Below are 19,121 nucleotides of genomic sequence, written 5' to 3' on the forward strand. Positions count from 1 at the left end.
CAGCGAAATTAATATGCTAATACCCCGCGTGGTCCCCTCGGCCTCGACATCGTACACCCTCGAGAGCTCGGGTTCGAGAGATCGAGCTCCCGAGCCCTCGACCTTACTTCGCTACGAGCCTCGCATCGGAACCTCGTTGTCCTGGCACCACATTCTGGTAGCGATCCTTAACAAGTTATCGCGTTCTGTCCGCCCAATGTCCAAAGCTCAGTTCTACGGAAGATTGATAGATCGATTAATTTCCCTAATCATTTCAAACTTGCAATTATATCGCTATATAGTTCGACATATATTGAGCCTGATTATTTAACTCTTAGATCGAAAGATTATTCTTTCAACTTTTATTATCAGATAAATCAGTTTTTTAGATTACTTATAGAATTTTCAATAATTTTGCATCTTAAAAATTAGAAAATAATATTGTTTTAATATTAAAACTCTCCGCATAATTTTATTTTTATCAAGCTAATTTGTTCTTTAAATGACATGATATTTCTTGGCATGATAAGATATTTCATTACTTGTTATTATTTATTAGTATGGTTTTTAATTTTTCATTTTTTAAGCTGATTATAATTCTTATTCTCTCCTCTCAAAAATAATTTTAATAATACAAACATAGATACATTAATATTAATGAATAATGAAAGAAAGTTCAAGAAATTTTAATTTTTTTCTATTTAATTTAAAAAATATATTTTTCTAATTTTTAAACAAATTTTAATTCTTAATCAACATTCGAATTTTTAATATTTATTAATATCTTAATAAACCGTGCAAGTTTGAAACTAAGTTTAATTAAACTCTGTTAGCTGTCTGCATCTATGCAGCTTTACTTCAGTAAAATTCTTTAACGTTAAGTAACTTTGTAATTATATCTCAACTTGATTGGCATCTGGTAATAATATACAAACACTCGCAAACGATGGTATAACAATTTCATTATTTTTGAACACTTTATAACTCGTTTAAGAAAATTATGCAAAATATTCTAGAAGTTCTGTAGACAACCCGGCGTATTACAAGTTCAGGCACGTAACCCTGTTGCGCGGCGCAAATACGCCACTCCGCTTCACGGTATCAGCAACACCCATTACAACCGTTTACAACGAAGCTTAAATAACTCTTTCGGTCCATGTCGACTACACATAACGAAGTATACGAATGTAGTAATCGAGGTAGGCATGTGCCAGCAACAGTGGATGTTGCTCGGCAGTAAAGTCGGAGGGTTTCAGAGAGAGGGAAAGAAAGAGAGAGAAAGAGAGAAAGAGGGCCGTGGGATAAAAATTGATCCATCAGTGGCTGGCACGACGTGTAATTTAGTAATGAAGTCCATACCTCGTTCGAACGTGCGCGCGGCAGTAAATCACGAGACATGGATTGGGGCTCGTCCCGTCCAGATGTGACCCAGTGCTTTCCGCTAATTTGCTGTTCCCGCAGTGTGTGGCGGCCGTGTTCCCTTCCTCGTCAGGTCGCGCTAGTGCGAGAGCGAGAACACGCTGCACCGCGCGGGAGCGGCCGGTTGGTTGGTTGGTTAGTAACCGTGTTTCTGCTTTTTGCCAACTATGTTTCCGACCGTTATTAGTAAAGCCGTGCTTATCAAGAAGCGCTCGTCTTCCCACGCCTTACTAATGGCATGTCCATTCGCGAGACGATAATTATAATCACATTGCTGATCGAGAAGCCGTTTTGCTGACACACACACACACACACATGATCATCATTTCCATCCACACAATACGGCAACTTATTCTGCGCGAATCAGATAGTTTATCTAAAATCTTAATTTTAACATTGTGTGATTAAATGATTTGTGTGACTAAACCCCGTGCGAATCAAATTTTTACTCATAATGTTCGCGCTTAAAATATAGCTATGGATAATTTATTCACAAATATTGTTAGTGCGATATCAATATCGAGCAAATCTTATCAAGAAAATATATTGACATTAAATAATTAAGGAAATAGTTTAAAAAACCATATGTTTTATTAAATAACTATCATAAATTAAAAGTATACGTATCAGCAAAAATAGTATTGTTTATCAAATTTTAAGATATTAAAATATGGATAAACAAATAGCATAAGACAGTTCTCAATATCATAGTATTCACATGATTATTCCTGATACCTGCTAATAAATATCTTACGTCTAGATGAAAATGTTGGAATAAAAGTAACTTTCTGCTATCAGAATATCAATGGACATTCGTAGTCGATACTCGAGCATGTTATTCGCTCGAATCGCGTGCTCTAATCGACAATGGGAGGAGAGAAAAGTACAGTCGTGCGTTTGCCTTTGGGGTTCGAGAGAGAGCACAATGGAATTATGCTCTATCGTATCTGGGCGGCCGAGTGCTATATGGGGAAAGTCTCGGCGACACACGCGTGTATATGCCTACACGGGCGTGCAGCGTGCACGCGCGCAGCGACAGGACGACGGACGGGCGATATAGCATCGCGGTATGTCGGATATGCTCGCTATGCCGGGACCATATTCTGGTTTTGATCCGTGCGCCAGATAAGATCGCCCTTTGTTACCGAGGCTCGTGCCTTCGGGACCCGAGAGAGAGAACCACCACCGGTGTGCTTTTACCTACGGCCTGCCCCGCGTTTTACTCTTCCCTTCGCCATTCGTCTCGGCCTTATCCGCGAATCCTCTTGCGAAAAGAAGATAGTACGTTTTCGTGGTGAAAGTAGGAGAATTTGCGAAAGTGATAGGATCGCTATTATCATTTTTCAAAGTCGTATTAAGTAATAAAAAATTTTGAGTGAATTAGAACGATTGTACATTTAAAGATAACATTAATTATGATTATCCCTTGAAATTCAGAGACTATAAAATTTGTTTTAGGCGACCTGTACATGATAGCTTCTTCCTAATTTATATAACTTATTATTTTACTTGTGTGACTAAATCTGAATTTTCTAAAGTTGATATATAAAGTATCTATGTATATTAATATAAAAACTTTATATAATTATTGTTTACATATTTCTTCTAATAGTGCTAAAGTAACTACATAGATATTTAAATTTATAGATTTGTTTTTATTTATATGTTTATTGATATGTTTATTATTCGAATTTTATTTATTATTAATTGACATTCCTTTGACATGATATATTTCCGTGGAAACCAATTATTTTATTTTGTATTTTTTACTTATTTCATCGTTTCAATTGAAACGTTTTCAGAATTGAAGAAAGTTTCACTATTCTTTTTGTCTTTTTCCTTTTTGCCGGGGGAGAATCCGATCTGTCGCACTGGGACACTGGTTCGTGGTTAACTCACCGCTACTCGGGAGTATCGACTACTCTTGGGTGGCGGCGGATCACGTCGGTGACTTTATCGGGGCGCGTTAAACAGGCCGTACGTCCTATTACGTGTTAACCACCATGCTGATTCAATCGAATTAACCGCAGGACGATTCCCTGCTGCGAATGTAACGCCCATTTGGAGACTCAGCATGTTTCAACGTCATTCTTTTTTTTTATTATGCTACTTGATTAAAAAAAATCGTTATTTTTATAATTTTGATATTACCTAAAGAATAGAATGCTTTTGTGATATAATATTATTTTGTAATTATTTTTAAGCAACATAAGTTCTTCGTTAAAAGATATTTCAGCATCACATTGTTATCATTTTGCCGTTGCCTTGTCTCCAATGTTGTAAATACGATTAAATCTTTGTAAAATACGAATATTTCGTTTGTACTAGAATGCTGAAATACATACAACTCATAAATAAGTAGAATCAGACGAATAATTCTTTATATAAAGTTGCGAAAAGATTAACTGCACGAATACCTGGTGTTCCATTTGTCTTCATTCATTGTCTCGGTCCCGAACTGCAAATCGCACGATACGATTTTCGATTTACGACGCGCATCGTCGTTCGGTATTTCCGATTCGTACGTTTCGTTTTGTCGCCGTCGTCGTTTCGTTGTCGCGAGACCGGCACGAGAAAAGCAGCAGCGGGACTCGAGTAATAGGCCGTCTAATGGAAACGTGTTTTTGCCGGACAGTTGAGCGGCCGTCTTCGCCTGGGTGTTCAACGTTGCCTCTCTCATTGCAGTGATTAGCAATGCGGCGTCATCGGACGCCGTGACGACGATATAAAGTACCATTAGCTGTTCCCCTGGTTCCCCAAAGAAGCGCCGTACAACGCGTATCTTATGTGCACGCGTTGCGCGCCGTTTACTCGCGCGTGTCCGCTTTGCAGGCCCATATTGTATCAATGAGTGTGATTCCCCGTAGTCTCCTTTTACCGATTCGAGTACCATTACCGATTTCACTGTAAGTGCCCCAATTAAAATGGAAATGCGTTCGATTGATCCGCTGAGTGATTCTTCTTCCGTACGTTCATTCCCACGTACATTCGTTCTGTTTGGTTTCGAACCGGGCTTCTCGAATGGCGTCCTAATGATGCGCGGTAATAAAATTTAACTCGGCTTTACTGATGCCGAGATGATTCCCGCGAGTTTTGAAGTGTTTGCGTAAACGGTGCTTCGTGCCACTTTTCCAACTCAGAAGGAGAAAACATGCTTGTCGCACATACACATTTAAAGTAGATTTATTATTTCTCGAATTAATAAGATATTAAACAACACATTTAAAAAGACTTAACACTTTTCGAAATTTTATAACATCATATTTTTAGTTTTATTAATTTAAATGGCTCTCCGACTGCCACTTTAAGAATCTTAAAATATGTAGAATAGATGGCGATAAATATTTATCAATCTAATAAATTTGGGTTGATTGATAATTATAATTGATACTGAAAATTAAAGATTTTCTAAAATTTTTGAAGAATCTTAGATGATGTTACTTGTAATGGCTAGTAAAATTTTTAATAAATCTGCGGGGATAACTGATCTACATAGTCATTTGGGCTAAGCAAATCCACGCTTGGTGACTCGAACCCAATATAATGTAGACATTCACATATATCTATAAATAATGCTTTTAAGTGTTAATATAGTGAATAATTGAAAATTGTAGAAGCGAAAGATAGCGCAAGAAGAAAAGGAATAAGAATAGGAACAAGACTCATACATATGTGTGATCTAGATCGAGCTGAATAGCGCAAGATAAAGCTCATTTTTACTTTTTATCCTGAAACCGAGAACTTTCACAACACAAAGGCATAAATTAAAGTTTTGCGTCTTGAGATGTATATCGGAGCGTTCTTTCAAAATTGACAAGATATCTACATTCGAATTTTTTTCTCTCTCTCTCTTATTCTCTCTGGCTTCTTCTCTCGCTGCTAGCATTATCATTGTTGTCCATCGTCGCCAACAAACAGCAAATCGCCGTGGGCTGCCGGCTGGCAGGCTCGCGAATGGTAAGACAAGGCAAGGCAACGGCAACGGCAAGGCGATGCAAGCTGTGGCAGAGTATCGCGGAGATATGCCCTGTCTGCCTGCGGGTGCAACGACCCGTCTGACCTTTGTCCGGTCTGTACTTCGGTCTGGCCCTGCCGGTACCAACGAGACTCCCGATCTACCGTCTCGCAACGCGGCCCGGCTTGTCCCGCTTCGAGCTCGGGTTTGTAGTCGAATTCGCGATCGGTCCTCTATTGGAATTGGACGCGACAAAACAAACTCGAAAACTCAGCGTTGTAACGAGAAAAACGTGCGTCGTATAGTATTTCAATAGAGAATGTTCTTGTGTGAATTATATCTAGGAATAGAAAATCTGATCTATGAATAGAAGAAGTTTTGTAATTGATTATGTATATATATTTATACCTCGGTTAACTTGGTTTGGAAGAAGTAAGTAATAGTTGGGATATGGGGGATAATTAAATTTAAAAGAGAGGCTTTTTTATTTATTAATTAAATATTTCTGGTAAAGAAAAGTAGAAAATAAATTTATCTTTAAAATAAGTCAGAATACAATATTATATCGACGTTTGAAGTTTGAAATACATATATAGAATGTTTAAATTGTTTTAAGTCACTTCTAATTAATTCTATTATCAAATTATACAGGTTTAAAGTATCATAAAAATTGCAATATGCTAACAAACATTAACGCAATACAGTGACATTTTATTTTTAACACTATAATACTTTTTATTAATAATGTCATGGTTGCGAAAAACATATGTGTTTATGATATTCTATGTTATGAGAACTATATTAATTGATTTATTTTGGGATTCATAGTTGGAACTCGTGGTCGTGAAGACATTACGCGAATCCCACGAAGCCGACGCACGCGATAATTCCTCAGCTATTCGGAATTCCTCAACTGGAAAAACGTGTCAATGACTCCTCTCGAGATCCGGGGTATAAAAAGAGGCGCAATAAAAGGGCGTAATCTTGTTGTCGTCGGGAATGAAATTATTTTTAACCGTAATTCAGTTCCCACACACTTGAAGAGAACGAGAGACGCGTTCGCGTTCCTGAAGAGACCGGGCCACCTTTCGAGGCGAAGTTTAATGACGCAATAAAAATCTGGAGGTCGTTAGGTGGAGCGGCCAGGCTCTACATTTTTTCCGGTACGATGACCGCGCATACGATTGTTCCAAAATTGTCGTGACGAATATGAAAGATGGAGGAAACTCATCCGAGATGTGATCGATCACTTGGTTAATTAGAAATCGTCTTATTTTCACGCGAGCTGAATAATGAGGTTGTCAAACACTTTTTTTTTTTATCACTTTTGCGAGTTGCTCATTTTTATACTGAACGATAATTGCTGGAGAGAAGAAAGTTAGATGATAAACCTTTTGTTACAAATTTTCTCACAATTTTTCTTCTTTGTTATTGCACATAAAATATTGAATTAATTGCCTTATCATTTATCGGTTCTTGAGATATCAAATACATTAAAATAATCTTTTAGATTTTCTCATGAAAATTTTATATGTTATTTTGTAACTTCTTATCTAATGAGGTAATCAAGCTATATTACACGGCGACATTTTCTTGACTCCGTAAAGCGATGCGTTACACGGAGGTAACTACAAGAGCGATTTAGCAGATGGTGGTGCGCAGGTGACGTTGCGTTAAGTTACTCTTAAGATCATGGCTAAATAATTATTGCTGGCGGGAGGATGGATCTTCTCGCCTAATTTGATGACGAAGATTCACCTGTCTGGCGCAGGACTTGCCATGTGGAACTTGTTACGCGGATTACTTGCCTAATCAACAAAATCGCAATTGCGACATAGAAGCAATACACTGAGTAAATTATAATTTTATCGCAAATAGCATACATAAAATAAATATGAAAAATAATAAAATGAGATAAACGTAATAAAGTATACATATGAAAGGCACATTAAATTTTTAAACAATAGGATAATTATATAGTAAAATAATAGTTAATAATGAAAGATTATATTCACTGTAATGAGATCGTGAAAAATAATTTGAAGTTATGTTTTATTTATTATATTTTCAAAATCGGTGATATTTAATCAGATTTTACCTATTCTATAAATATTTTTATATACATACGATATAAAAGTTACAGTAAGGCGTAAATATTCTCGATTTCGAAAAGATTAATTAATTAACAATTTATGACGCGTCTTTGTTTTACCGTACCTCGCTTAGATAAGGATCACACTCGGTATCGTCTTGCTAACAGCGGGTTCGCGTGTAAATTCCTTTGCCTCTTTTTGCTAGATAACGAGACGAACTTTCCGCGATAAAAGCACTTTCTTGCGGCAAGCATCGTCGCGATATTACTTTTTACGGGTACGTCGGGTGTTGTTAGACGACACTCTCGAGGGATGCATTTATCTTGCAGGGTCCTTAGGTACCTCGTGTATCTTGGTGCCGTGGGTACCAAAAGTAGGATGAAACTTCGCAGTGGCTATGTTACCCCGCTATTCATCGATACGAGATTGCTTTCGCATTCCTCTATGTCTCATTTTTGGTCCTGTGATGTACTGTGTCCAATCCAATGACGTGTCATTAAGATTATTAAGAGACATTAAGATATGATGTAATTTTTTTCTCATATTTCTAATGAGGAAATAAGTGTTGCGGGAAGTATATATTTTGAAATGAGAATATATAAAAAAGTAAATGAAACTATATTTTATATAGATAGTGTTATAACCTAAGGTTTATATTGCGTTATAATTATTACATTTATAACGCATACTAAATTTGTATGTAATTAAAAATTGAATTATTTATACGAATGGAGAGTTTCTTAAATATTCCGTTATAGAACTTTTATTTAATCTTTATCGTATAATTTTGGATAATTTTCTGATATATGTGATCAAATCTGAAAAAAAATTAGAAATAAGGTCTGAAATATAATAAAATAAAAAGGAAAAGGTCTTTATTTTGATACAATTTTGAATCGTATTATAGATTATAAATTCGAACGTATTGGTTTACGATTTTTTAAATATCGTCAGTAATTATGTTTTAAAAAACGTAATTGTCTTGACTAGGGAACATTTTAACGTGACAAATAAAATTTAACTAAAGAACATCTCATATGGCGAGCGGAACACTTTAAGCCTGGCGAATTACGGAAGCGGTTAAAGCGTGATGGTCTCTCTCAAGACGACGTCGCTATCATACCGCGGTAGTGTGACCAAACGTAATATCACGCTCTTCTACGAGAGTCAAGGCTCGACGTCACGCCTATCCGCTCTCGAAATCTCGCACCAAAGAGTTTTTCTGCTGCGTTACAATGAGTTTATCACCGCGAACACGCTTGAACGATCCGTAGTCGCGCTTTTTGAACCTTTCATGTCTAATGGGTCGTACATTTTATTTCATAAAAACGATATATTGATCAGCATATTCCCAATGATGAAGAGTTAACGATTATTCGAAAATTATAAAATAAATTTACATGTGCATTTTATCGTTTGAAATACATAGTCATCAAATTTAATTTTATAATGAAATATATAAAAATTATAGTATTTTTAATAAAATTAGATAATTTGAATAACTAATGATAGGCGTGAAAGACTCAAATAATAGACACGAATACGTACGAGCCACGAGTAGTATCATTTTCTAATATGTTACTGAAATTCCTAAAGAGATCTGGGCAATAAGATTTATACCTGTGTAAGAATTCCACGTTCGAGAAAATAACTCGCGATGTTCGCGGATCGCCAATCGTTCGTCGATGTTTCTTCGAAGGAACGAGTCGAGAACAAACGGCAGGTCGCTCGTTACCGCTTCTGTTGATCGTTTTATGTGATTTTTACGATAGCCACGCACGTGTCGCGCAAACCACACTTCCGTGCGATCTCGTCGACAATTCTCGCGGCGTGTATGTGTTCGTTTATGTTGGCGGTTTCCATCGTCGGCGGCGATTTAAGAGCGCGCTACCGCGCGGTGGAGCGCTGGGCTACTTTGTGGTTACGCGATTACGGCCGACTTCATTCTCGCGGTGCGTAAACGACCGCACGAAAAATACAGACCGCGACCGATATTTGCGGTGTATTCCATCACCGGTAGGGCTGCTCCAAAGTATCAGATTTTATTTAGAAAGAACACTGCCATTCGATATTTCGAAGGTAAAAACGAGGAGAAATAAAGGTTGCATCAAAAATTCAAGCAAAAGAATATATATTATATGTATCAAATATGTTAGTTTAAAACATTATGGCTAAAACGTACGAAAATTTATAAAAATGAATGGTTTCTGTAGAAATCTGTTATTAGAAGAGATTAAATTTAGAGATTTAGGACAATTCTAAATTTTACTATTATGAATGTTATATTTTACAATACTATAATATAATATATAGCGTTACATTTGTGAATGCAAAAAATCGCAGTCGCTGGAAAATGGTATCACGCGTTTCTTTATCGAGACGATTGTGTTGTACATACACACTGTGCATATGTAATAATCATATGCGAGGGCTCGACGACTTTGTCCTCCTTAAAACACGGCAGCATACGGATGTTCTCGCGTGAGCAGAAGGGAGAGATAAAGGGATATTACGGAAGTCGAGAAGTTCCGAGGGCCGACGAGGGTGACGAGGGAGAATGCGAGATCGATGAATCGTGGGAGGAAATGGAATCTCCGAGGTGGATCATATTCCTTCTTCCCGCTTCGATCTTACGAGCTGCTCGTGGAACGGCTAATTAATGACGCGCCGGTCTGTAGTTTACAGGGGTGTGAAGATTAATTTGTTTGTTGGTTGGTGCTTCCTCCGTATATGAAACAGTTGATCATCTGATTGATCTTCGCTATAACATTATAACTGGCTAGGTACGAAGATCGTGATCCCCTTCGCGATTTATCGTAATGTAACGTGTAATATTTTACAATATTCGTATAATGACGTGCTGAACGTCGATAGTTACATCCTTTAAAATTAATTATCTATTTGTAGTCAGAAATATTCGAATCTCATGTATTTTTAATCTAAAATATTGAAATATGTAAATAGTAATTTGATTATATATTTGAATTATATTCTTGATATACAATTTGACGAAACTAATTAATAAATTTAGTTTAAGGTCTTTTTTTATCAGTTCAAGATTATCTGAAAGTATTTATTAAAAATTTTTAATTTCTCTATACTTTTAAAGTATACATAATTATGATGAATATATTTCTTTTATTAAACACTAAAATAAGAAGAAAAAATAATTTGCTTTGATAACGAGAAAGGAAAGAAAATGCATATAATATTACGAGTAATGACAGTAAAATTTGGAGGAGACATTTTTACAGGTGTTACAAAATTTCTGCACTAGCATAAGATTTTACTTTACTACAGCAATTGGGAATTAAAGTAGACGAATTCGGGAGTATCGAATTTGTTGAAGTCTAGCTACCCTATTACCGCGTTTCAGAAACTAAATCCCATGTGATAGAAATGTCGAGCAATCTAATCCTGCGCTTGTATGTAGAGCTGGATAGTTTGAAACGTACAATAGCACGGGCAGCATCTCTCTCTCTCTCTCTCTCTCTCTCTCTCTCTCTCTCTCAACTAACGTGCGTTACGGATAACCCTCGAGAACCTCGGCGGAAGGCGAGCAAAAACGAAGGAGCCCGGAGGTAGGTAAGCCCTTGTCCGCGTGATTAGAAAGGGATTCCTGGGTTCACTCGGTTCCTGGCCGCATTCTTACGCAGCCGTAGCGATAATCGATTGGCCACGAATCGTCATGGAGGCGAAGGAAATCGATGACCTTCGGGCAGCAGAATCCGCGGCCGCTTCTTTTCCACGTTTACGATCGTTCCTCGTTACCTATGTTTTCCGTACGCTATTAATTCGATAGCGTGACCGTCTCGACGATATAAACTTATTTATACCATGTAGTTTAATGAAAATATCGATGGAGAGTTATATCGCTATCTTTAGCCCAAGATAATGTAATCCGTTATAGTAACTTTATACAATAGAAAAACGAATTTACTGGCTAAAACTGGTTAATGCTTCTCAACTCTCTCTCAGATTCGAATGCACTAACTTTAATTAATTGAACGTTAGTGAGATGTTACTTTTGTAGATTTCATATCTTATTATAATATAAATGAGAATTAAAAGTGTTAGGACAAAGCATAAATTCTGTTTAGAAATCGGAAGAAAAATTCCCGTTTCTCACTTTAAAATAAGAAGTTACAAAGCGTAGAAAGAGTCTTTTCGAAAACGTAATTTTAAAGATTCGGAGGAATATATGGTATGTACCGTCTATAAAGGTTAAAGGTTGAATAGAAATTGTCCTCTCAGTGCGACGTTAAATTGCCCACGCGGTCGGTGAACCGGAATGAGTTTGACTTGGTCGTTCTGAGGGAGATCATGTACCTGGTGACGACCGAATGTCACCAGTGACATGACAAAGAGGTGGAAGACGGACGGTATCGCGACGTACGGCGCGACGGCGACGGTGCGCAGTGATTATTCCTCGTTTTGCCACGCAGCGAGCGGTCCGTGTAGATCGTGCGATCTACGTGGATCGTATACGATCGTCCGCGCGCGTACGAAGAGTGGAGAGCCGGCGCCGCTAATGATCGTAATGGGCACGTTGCGCCGTATACGTATGAGACGAGGGGGTCGTGCTCGCTTCTTCGTTGGTGCTCGCTCGTAGCAGCCGAGAATGGAACAAGATAATGGCGATATTAATGGTGGTACCCTGTGGGCTAGCCGCGATATTGCCGCGCTGATAGTGCGCGAAAGAATCGCGCCTAATGCTCCAAGATTGCCGTTTCATCGATAGTCACGAACCCTAAATGCCGAGGTCGCATTTATGGTCCATCCAACTTTTCGCGCGCGAGTTATTTCCCGCGTTTTCTCTCGAAACTCATCACCCTCCTCCTTTGTTCGTCGGTCCAATAAACATACTCATCACAAGGTATTTCCATTCGATAATTCGGATGAGGAATATTGACGATCTAACTGCAGATTGGAGAAGCTGAATTAATCTTTACATAAACTTATACGATCAGGAAGTTCTCCAGATCTTTAGATACCATTACATTAGTAATAATTATACTAATTTACACGCACATATCTAATTTAGGAAATTGGAATTTTTTAATTATTTTCAGTAATAATATACAATGTTGAAGAAGATAAAATGGCATTAGTCCTTCATGTAATATAATAAAAAAAAATATATATATATATATTGCACGCGCGAACAGCATGTTGAAGAAAATATGTCTAACATGGCAGCAATAAAATGAGAATAAACGAGTGTATCTATATAGAATTGAGGAACATAATTCACTACATCGACTGAACAGCGGTTTCCTGACTATATCGTAGATCTATTCATGTAGATACTTAAAATGAGCAATGATAAATCGCTGTTAGGTATCAAGAAAGATGGTATTCAATTGAAAAGTTGTACTTTCGTAAGCAGAGACATATGATTAATTGTCAAATAATTTAACTTGTCATCAGTCGGAAATTGTATAAGATGATTTCGATACACCGTTCACATTTCATTCCCGCAGTCCACGCGCGACAAGACATTTGCGAAAAAGTGGCGTCGCACTTGAAGAAACGCATTTTCTGCATTAATATCTTTGCGAGAGCGTGGGGAATGGCGTTATTATCGATTATCTCACTGAAGACAATGATATTTAACGGCTCGTCGATTCCGCGGAAACGTCGCAGCGCGTCAGGTAATAAATTTTAATGCGTGTAATGTGGGAATTAATGCAGGATTGTTTCCGCGTATCGGCGGAGAGACGCAGTCGCGATTCGCAACTCGCTATTTAACTGCGCGTTTAACGGCCGAAGTTACGGCGATGCCGCGCGAATTGTTAGATCAAATTAAATTAATTCGTATGATCGTGCTATCATCCGAATCGCGCGAATCGCTGAGCTTTTCTTTGTGCCGCGTCGCCGTCGATCGAAACTCCGTTCGCGAAATTAAGCGGCGATGATTTCGCGCTCTCGTTCTTTTCAGTCAATTAAACTTTCGTCGCCTTTATAAGTGGCCACGCTTTACCGCGGTGCAATTAACCGTTTCTGTGTGTGTACGTATTATACATTGCATATTAAATATCGCTTCGAACATTCGCCCGAATATCTGCCCGACAATGTCGCCGAAAATTGAGAACTTATTTATGCGAAAAACTCTGCGCAACAGAGTACAAGTTAATCGGAACGTCAATGTGCAATATATATATATTGTAAAAAGCAATAATTAAGAAATATATCCCTCATTATTGGTAACCGCAATTGTATTTATCATTTTTGTTATATTTATTTTTTTAAACGCTTTAGCTTACAAATTTAGTATTTATCTAATTTATAGTATAAGAGTTAAATAAATGAGTAGGGTAGAGCGGGGTCAAAAGTAACGCGGGGCGAAAGTAACAACTCAAATATCTATAGTTAATACTATAGTTAATATCTATAGTTTATACTCAATACCCAGGCCGAGGCGTTCTGAGACACGTTATAGCTTGTTCAGCTTCATCCATTAACCAACAGACGCATGCGCATCTATGCCTATAACTATAGATATTTGAGTTGTTACTTTCGCCCCGCGTTACTTTTGACCCCGCTCTACCCTACGTATTAATATCAAGTTACTAATATTTTTAATTAAATATTAAAAATTAAAAAGAATTTAGTTTTTATTAAGGAGAATTCAACGGCAATTATATTGATTATCCATTTTGCTTCCTAATTGACGTAGTTATTACCTATCTATGTAATAACTTTAGCTTTTACGCTTCGTTTCTCTTCTCTTATTCTTTATTTCATTGCACTTCGGTATTACGACAATAATTTCAATTATAACGCTGCCGGCGTACAGTGGCCTCCCTACTCTTATCTTCCTCTTATCCGTGGCCAGTGGATGCAGCTGATAAATAACGTAGCTTGCTCCTTTTTACACGAATTCTCTCACGATCCCGCGTCCGCTTGCTAAGAGCCGCGACGTTATGCATTAAGCAACGTCGCGTATCTCGGTTACTTCATCGCACGCATCTCTTTCTCCGTTCTCGAAACTGCCCCATGTAAATCATACAGTGCGACACTGAGAACGAGCAGGGCATGTACATACGGTCTGCGTGTCGGGCCTTAATTAGACGACGAAACGACAATACGCGTCTCGGTGCTGAAATCGCCTCTAATTCGTACGAAACTATTATACGTTATTTCGAACTATCACGATCTCTCGGAAAAATCAGAGGAAGAAGATACATATGCATTATAATTATAATATTTATGTAATATAATTTCTGATATTACGTTATTATTATTAATTACTGATTTAGTAATTATTATCTTTAAATTGTTTTATTTATAAACTGTGTTTAATCCTTTTTCATCTGTGTCTTTAAATTCGAGTATCAATAAAGTAATCAATGACGTATCGATATTCCATTAATAACTATTTTAAATGAAATTGCGAAAATATTTAAAAGCTATAAAATTATAAAAGATTTATAATATGTAGGTAATAGAAAATAGAAAATTTTGCAGAAGATACTTTAGCAGATACTTGAAACTTGATTAAAAAAACTGTTAAATGGATTACAAACATTCTGTTATCATCAAGATGTCCGAGTCTGGCTTAGCACGAGTTAATAGCAGTGAAATATAAGTACAGTTTCGATACACGCAGCGGGCAGCGCGGAAACGACCACTTTCCGTTTTACGGCGGCAAACGTTAAAACGTAAACTGTATCATTTACGAGCCGTCTTGGCAAATCGATGCGTTTGGCATTTGAGCTGCTGTCGAATGCCTGGTAGGCAGGCCAATTAGGAATCCGCCGCCTTAAAACCGGCGACGATATGGCCAACAGGTGTCTTAAGCTTAGCGAGCGATCGTTTAGAATCGTCGGGTTTTTAATAAAACGTTCGGGAGGAATCTGTATATCTGCATGCGGCATTTACGAGAATACAAAATCAGTTCCTTAGCGCATGCGACACGCGGTTAACCCAGAATACTCCTTGCCTTAAATTGAATTAATTTGCATTTTTCAGCAATAGATTGAATTAACTTGTATTTCTTTTTGTTTATTAAATATATTTAATTATACGTTTTACACAATAATTTATTTAACTTATTTTTTTTTAATGAAAGTAATATATATTTTTTAAACAAATAATAGTTAGATACACGTAGGTTAGGTTCAAGTAAAGGTATATATAGATCGAATTATTTAGAATACGATACTTTACGATATGTCGCACACCAAGAAGAATACTGCTATGTATGAAAAGAATAAGTTTTTACATTCGAGTGTTTTTAAATTAAATTATTTTTTAAAAGAAAAATATTTTTTATTAATATCGTCCGTTTCGAAATATCAATAATTATTTTTATTTCATTGGATAATATGCACGGCGCAAAATCCATAAGGCATGCCGAGAAAAATCATAACGATGCGTCTCTCAGTCTTGACACGTCACCTGCTTCCTCGATCATAATGCGACATCGATCCCTGAAAAATCACCGGATAAATGGGAGAATATGGTATCCCCCGAGAACCGAAAGTTCGCTCGTGAGAAAACGGTGATCCAACGGACCGTTACGCCATCGAATCCTCAGCGCGTTGCGCCTCGTAAATATCTGCTTACGACACGTCCTCGCGATTCGTCACGTCTCGGACTTCCGGAAGATTTTGTCGGAAAACGGGGAACGAACTCTCTGATTAGCGTGTGAACGATCGTCTATTCGTTTACTAACGAGAACCGTTCTAAGTTCTAATTGTGTGATTTTTGTTGATATTTTTGTGAATTTTTAAAGCGAAGAAAGAAAGTTTTAAAGATTAATTTTGATCTCAATTTTGAGATCGAAATTGTTCTTTAAAAATATATTCGCTTGATTATACGAGCGGAAACTACCGATGATAAAGTTCTTTTTTAAGCTTTTAAATATATGTTTTAATCTACAATAGTTGCATTTCTTCTTAAAAAATTTATTAACTATTAAATGCACGGTCTAATAAAAATTCATGAAAATTAAAATAACCGAGAAATGATCCCAAGAAATTTAAATCGGATTCTGCGTAGAATTACATAATAAATTTAAAAAGGCGATACTTAATTCTGAATATTTATCACCTTAAATTAATGTCATTGAATATTTATTACCCTAAAATTCGGACCGACCTTTGCGAATACTCATTTTTGGGAGTCTCATGGTGGGGTGAGATCAGCCAGAAAATACATTCACGAGTGGGACAACACGTGTGTTTCACGAAACCGGGAGACACGGCGGTGTCGAATTCGTAATTGGAATGTCGCGAGGGAGCGTGTGGTTCATCGGGGGTTGCACTCGAAGAGAAAGCGAGTCCGGGGAACGTCCGTACGAGGTAGGGGACTGAAAAAATGTGGCCGGCATGCGAGATATCTGTCCCCCGATATAGTGTCGATATATACCGAGGGGCGGGGGACCAGCGGGGGTGACAGTGGTGCCCGTCGGCGACTCGTTTACATATTGGTAAGCTCTCTGCGGGTCCGGGTCCGCGCGATAGATGCGATGCGGCGATACCGCGGCGCCGGAGCCCGGGCTCTCCTTCGAACTTTCTCGGCGGCGGGGGAAGGGGAGGAGAGAGAGAGAGAGAGACACGGCGAAGGGGGAGCAAAGAACTACGCGAGGTGGAGGTAAAGATGGCAGGGGCAGATGGTGCGAAGATCGGACCATTGTTTGCCTTCTGACAGCGATAAGTTCACAATAAAGTTACATTCGCTTCCAAGTAAGTTCCTGTCCTCTCCCCGTCGTGGTTTCCCTCCCTCCCTCTTTCTCTCTGGCTCTTCTCTTCTTAGTCGCCCCCGCGCACCCTTTCCGCGCTGCGGGAGCTTCTTCTCTTCTGTGGACACATGGGAGCTCCTTCGGAGGAGGTGGTATACTCACTAGCGATAACCATAACTCTCTGTACACCCGCGCCACTATGTCCTCCCCGTTGCCCTGCCCCTTTCGTTGTTTCTCCTGTTTTGCCCTTCTCGTCTGGACTCGCCATTCTCTCTCCTTCTTTCTCTCTTAGAATTTTCTCATCACTTCTTCGCTATGTCGCTCCCCCTCTCCCACCCCTTGTCCCCCGATCATCCTGTCGCATCGACCACGGCTATTCCGCAATTGTTTTCGACCTTTCTTGCTCTTGTTGCGGTTGCCGCTTGCAGGAGAATTTCGCGTGCCTTCCGTTACCGCGTTACCACGTACTTTACTGGAGTTTTTTTTTCTTCTCTTTCTCTTTCTCTCGTTCGTTTTCTTCATTGTTCATCCCTTTCTTCTCCTCGCTGTCTGGCATCTATTTCTCGAGCCGTCGCACCTTCCTCCGGACTTTCGCGTTTCCTCCCACCTTCTGCACTTCCTTTCATTCTCGAAATGGGCATCGGAATTCATGAGACGAAATTGATGATTACGACGTCGAAACAACGAGCCGAACGAACAACAGCTACTTGTCGAGCCATCCATAAATCCCATTCTCCTCCTACATTCTTCTTTCATCTCTCACCGATCCGACTCGTTCGCTGATTTCTTTTCTTTTTCTCTCACTCTCCTTCGCTTCTATTTCTCCGCCATTTCTCCGTAATATCTTTATCTTTTCCGAAGTGTCTTTCATTTTCATTGTTTCTCAGATGTTTTAACCGTTGTAAATAAGGAGGACCGTAAATACTCGCGCGTGCGGATTCGTTCTTTTTGCTTGACTCTTTCTCTGGCTGTTTCGTTTCGAACGAGATACGATACGCGGACGATGGCCGCGGTTCCCCGTCGAGATAATTGTCTTTACTATTTGCCGTTTGTCACACTTTCGCGCTCTGTATAGCTGTAATGACAGCGTAACTAAACTCGCCGAACTTCTAGAGCTACTGTTTCGATAAATTATAATTAAATATTCTTTTTCTAAGTTATAAATAGATGTACTCATAAGAGATAAACTATTTAAAGATTTCTAAGAAGAAAATACTTCAAAAATCTCTAAAAATATCATAGATATACTTAAAGAATTTATGAGTTTTACTAGCCATTAATATTTTACGTAAAATTTAAGATATCTTTGCGTCAGATATGATTTAGAAATAAAGATTCCATAGAACTTTAGCAAGAGAACGGCTCTCGGAAAAGTATGTCATCAAGATTAGGAAAAGCGAGATAGGCAACTAAAGCAGAACTCCTTGCGATATACCCAAGACGCGCCGCGATACTCGACGCTCGACGCGTAATACTCGCACGGATAGCTAATACCGCTCCATTAGGCCCAATTAAACAGACAGTTAAATACACATTCCGAGCATAGTATACGCTGCTCGTAGCACGCGGTTATGCTCAGTGATATTAGTTGCCGCCATTGGATACAATTACCAGAAGATATCTGAGTGTACCAAAAACAATCCTGACGTTTTATTCAGCTTACAAGCTATAGCTAACTTGTAGTTAGCCTTTCAATTTTAATGTAGCTTTTTCTTTCATTTTATATAAAATTATTAATTCATAACGATAAGCTATGATCTTAAGTTAATAAGTTATTTTAACTCGATCAGACGAGTATAAGATTTGCTGATAACTAAACTAGCAGAAGTAATCATACATAATATCTATAAGATATGCATCTGCATATATGTTCATTTTAAATAAGAAATACAAATTCGGCAAATATAGTCTTTAAGAAGATTTCGCAGCAGTCTCGCGACAAGAATCGAATCATAGAAAGATCGTTAAGTCCACCGTACGACTCCTT

General features: G+C 38.1%; 1 long non-coding RNA gene across 1 annotated transcript in view; it reads left to right on the plus strand.

Moving 5' to 3' along the window:
• The first annotated feature begins 13,185 nt into the window (after positions 1-13,185).
• Positions 13,186-19,121, plus strand: part of LOC139774182 (uncharacterized) — a 71,321-nt gene continuing 65,385 nt past the window's right edge. Inside the window, exon 1 of the long non-coding RNA XR_011718532.1 lies at positions 13,186-13,457. This is a non-coding gene — a long non-coding RNA (uncharacterized lncRNA). The remainder of the gene's footprint in view (positions 13,458-19,121) is intronic.

This window comes from Temnothorax nylanderi, unplaced genomic scaffold (assembly GCF_030848795.1).
Source record: "Temnothorax nylanderi isolate EJ_2023f unplaced genomic scaffold, tnyl_v1.0 TNYL_tig0075_pilon, whole genome shotgun sequence".
NCBI classification, from domain to species: Eukaryota; Metazoa; Arthropoda; class Insecta; order Hymenoptera; family Formicidae; genus Temnothorax; species Temnothorax nylanderi.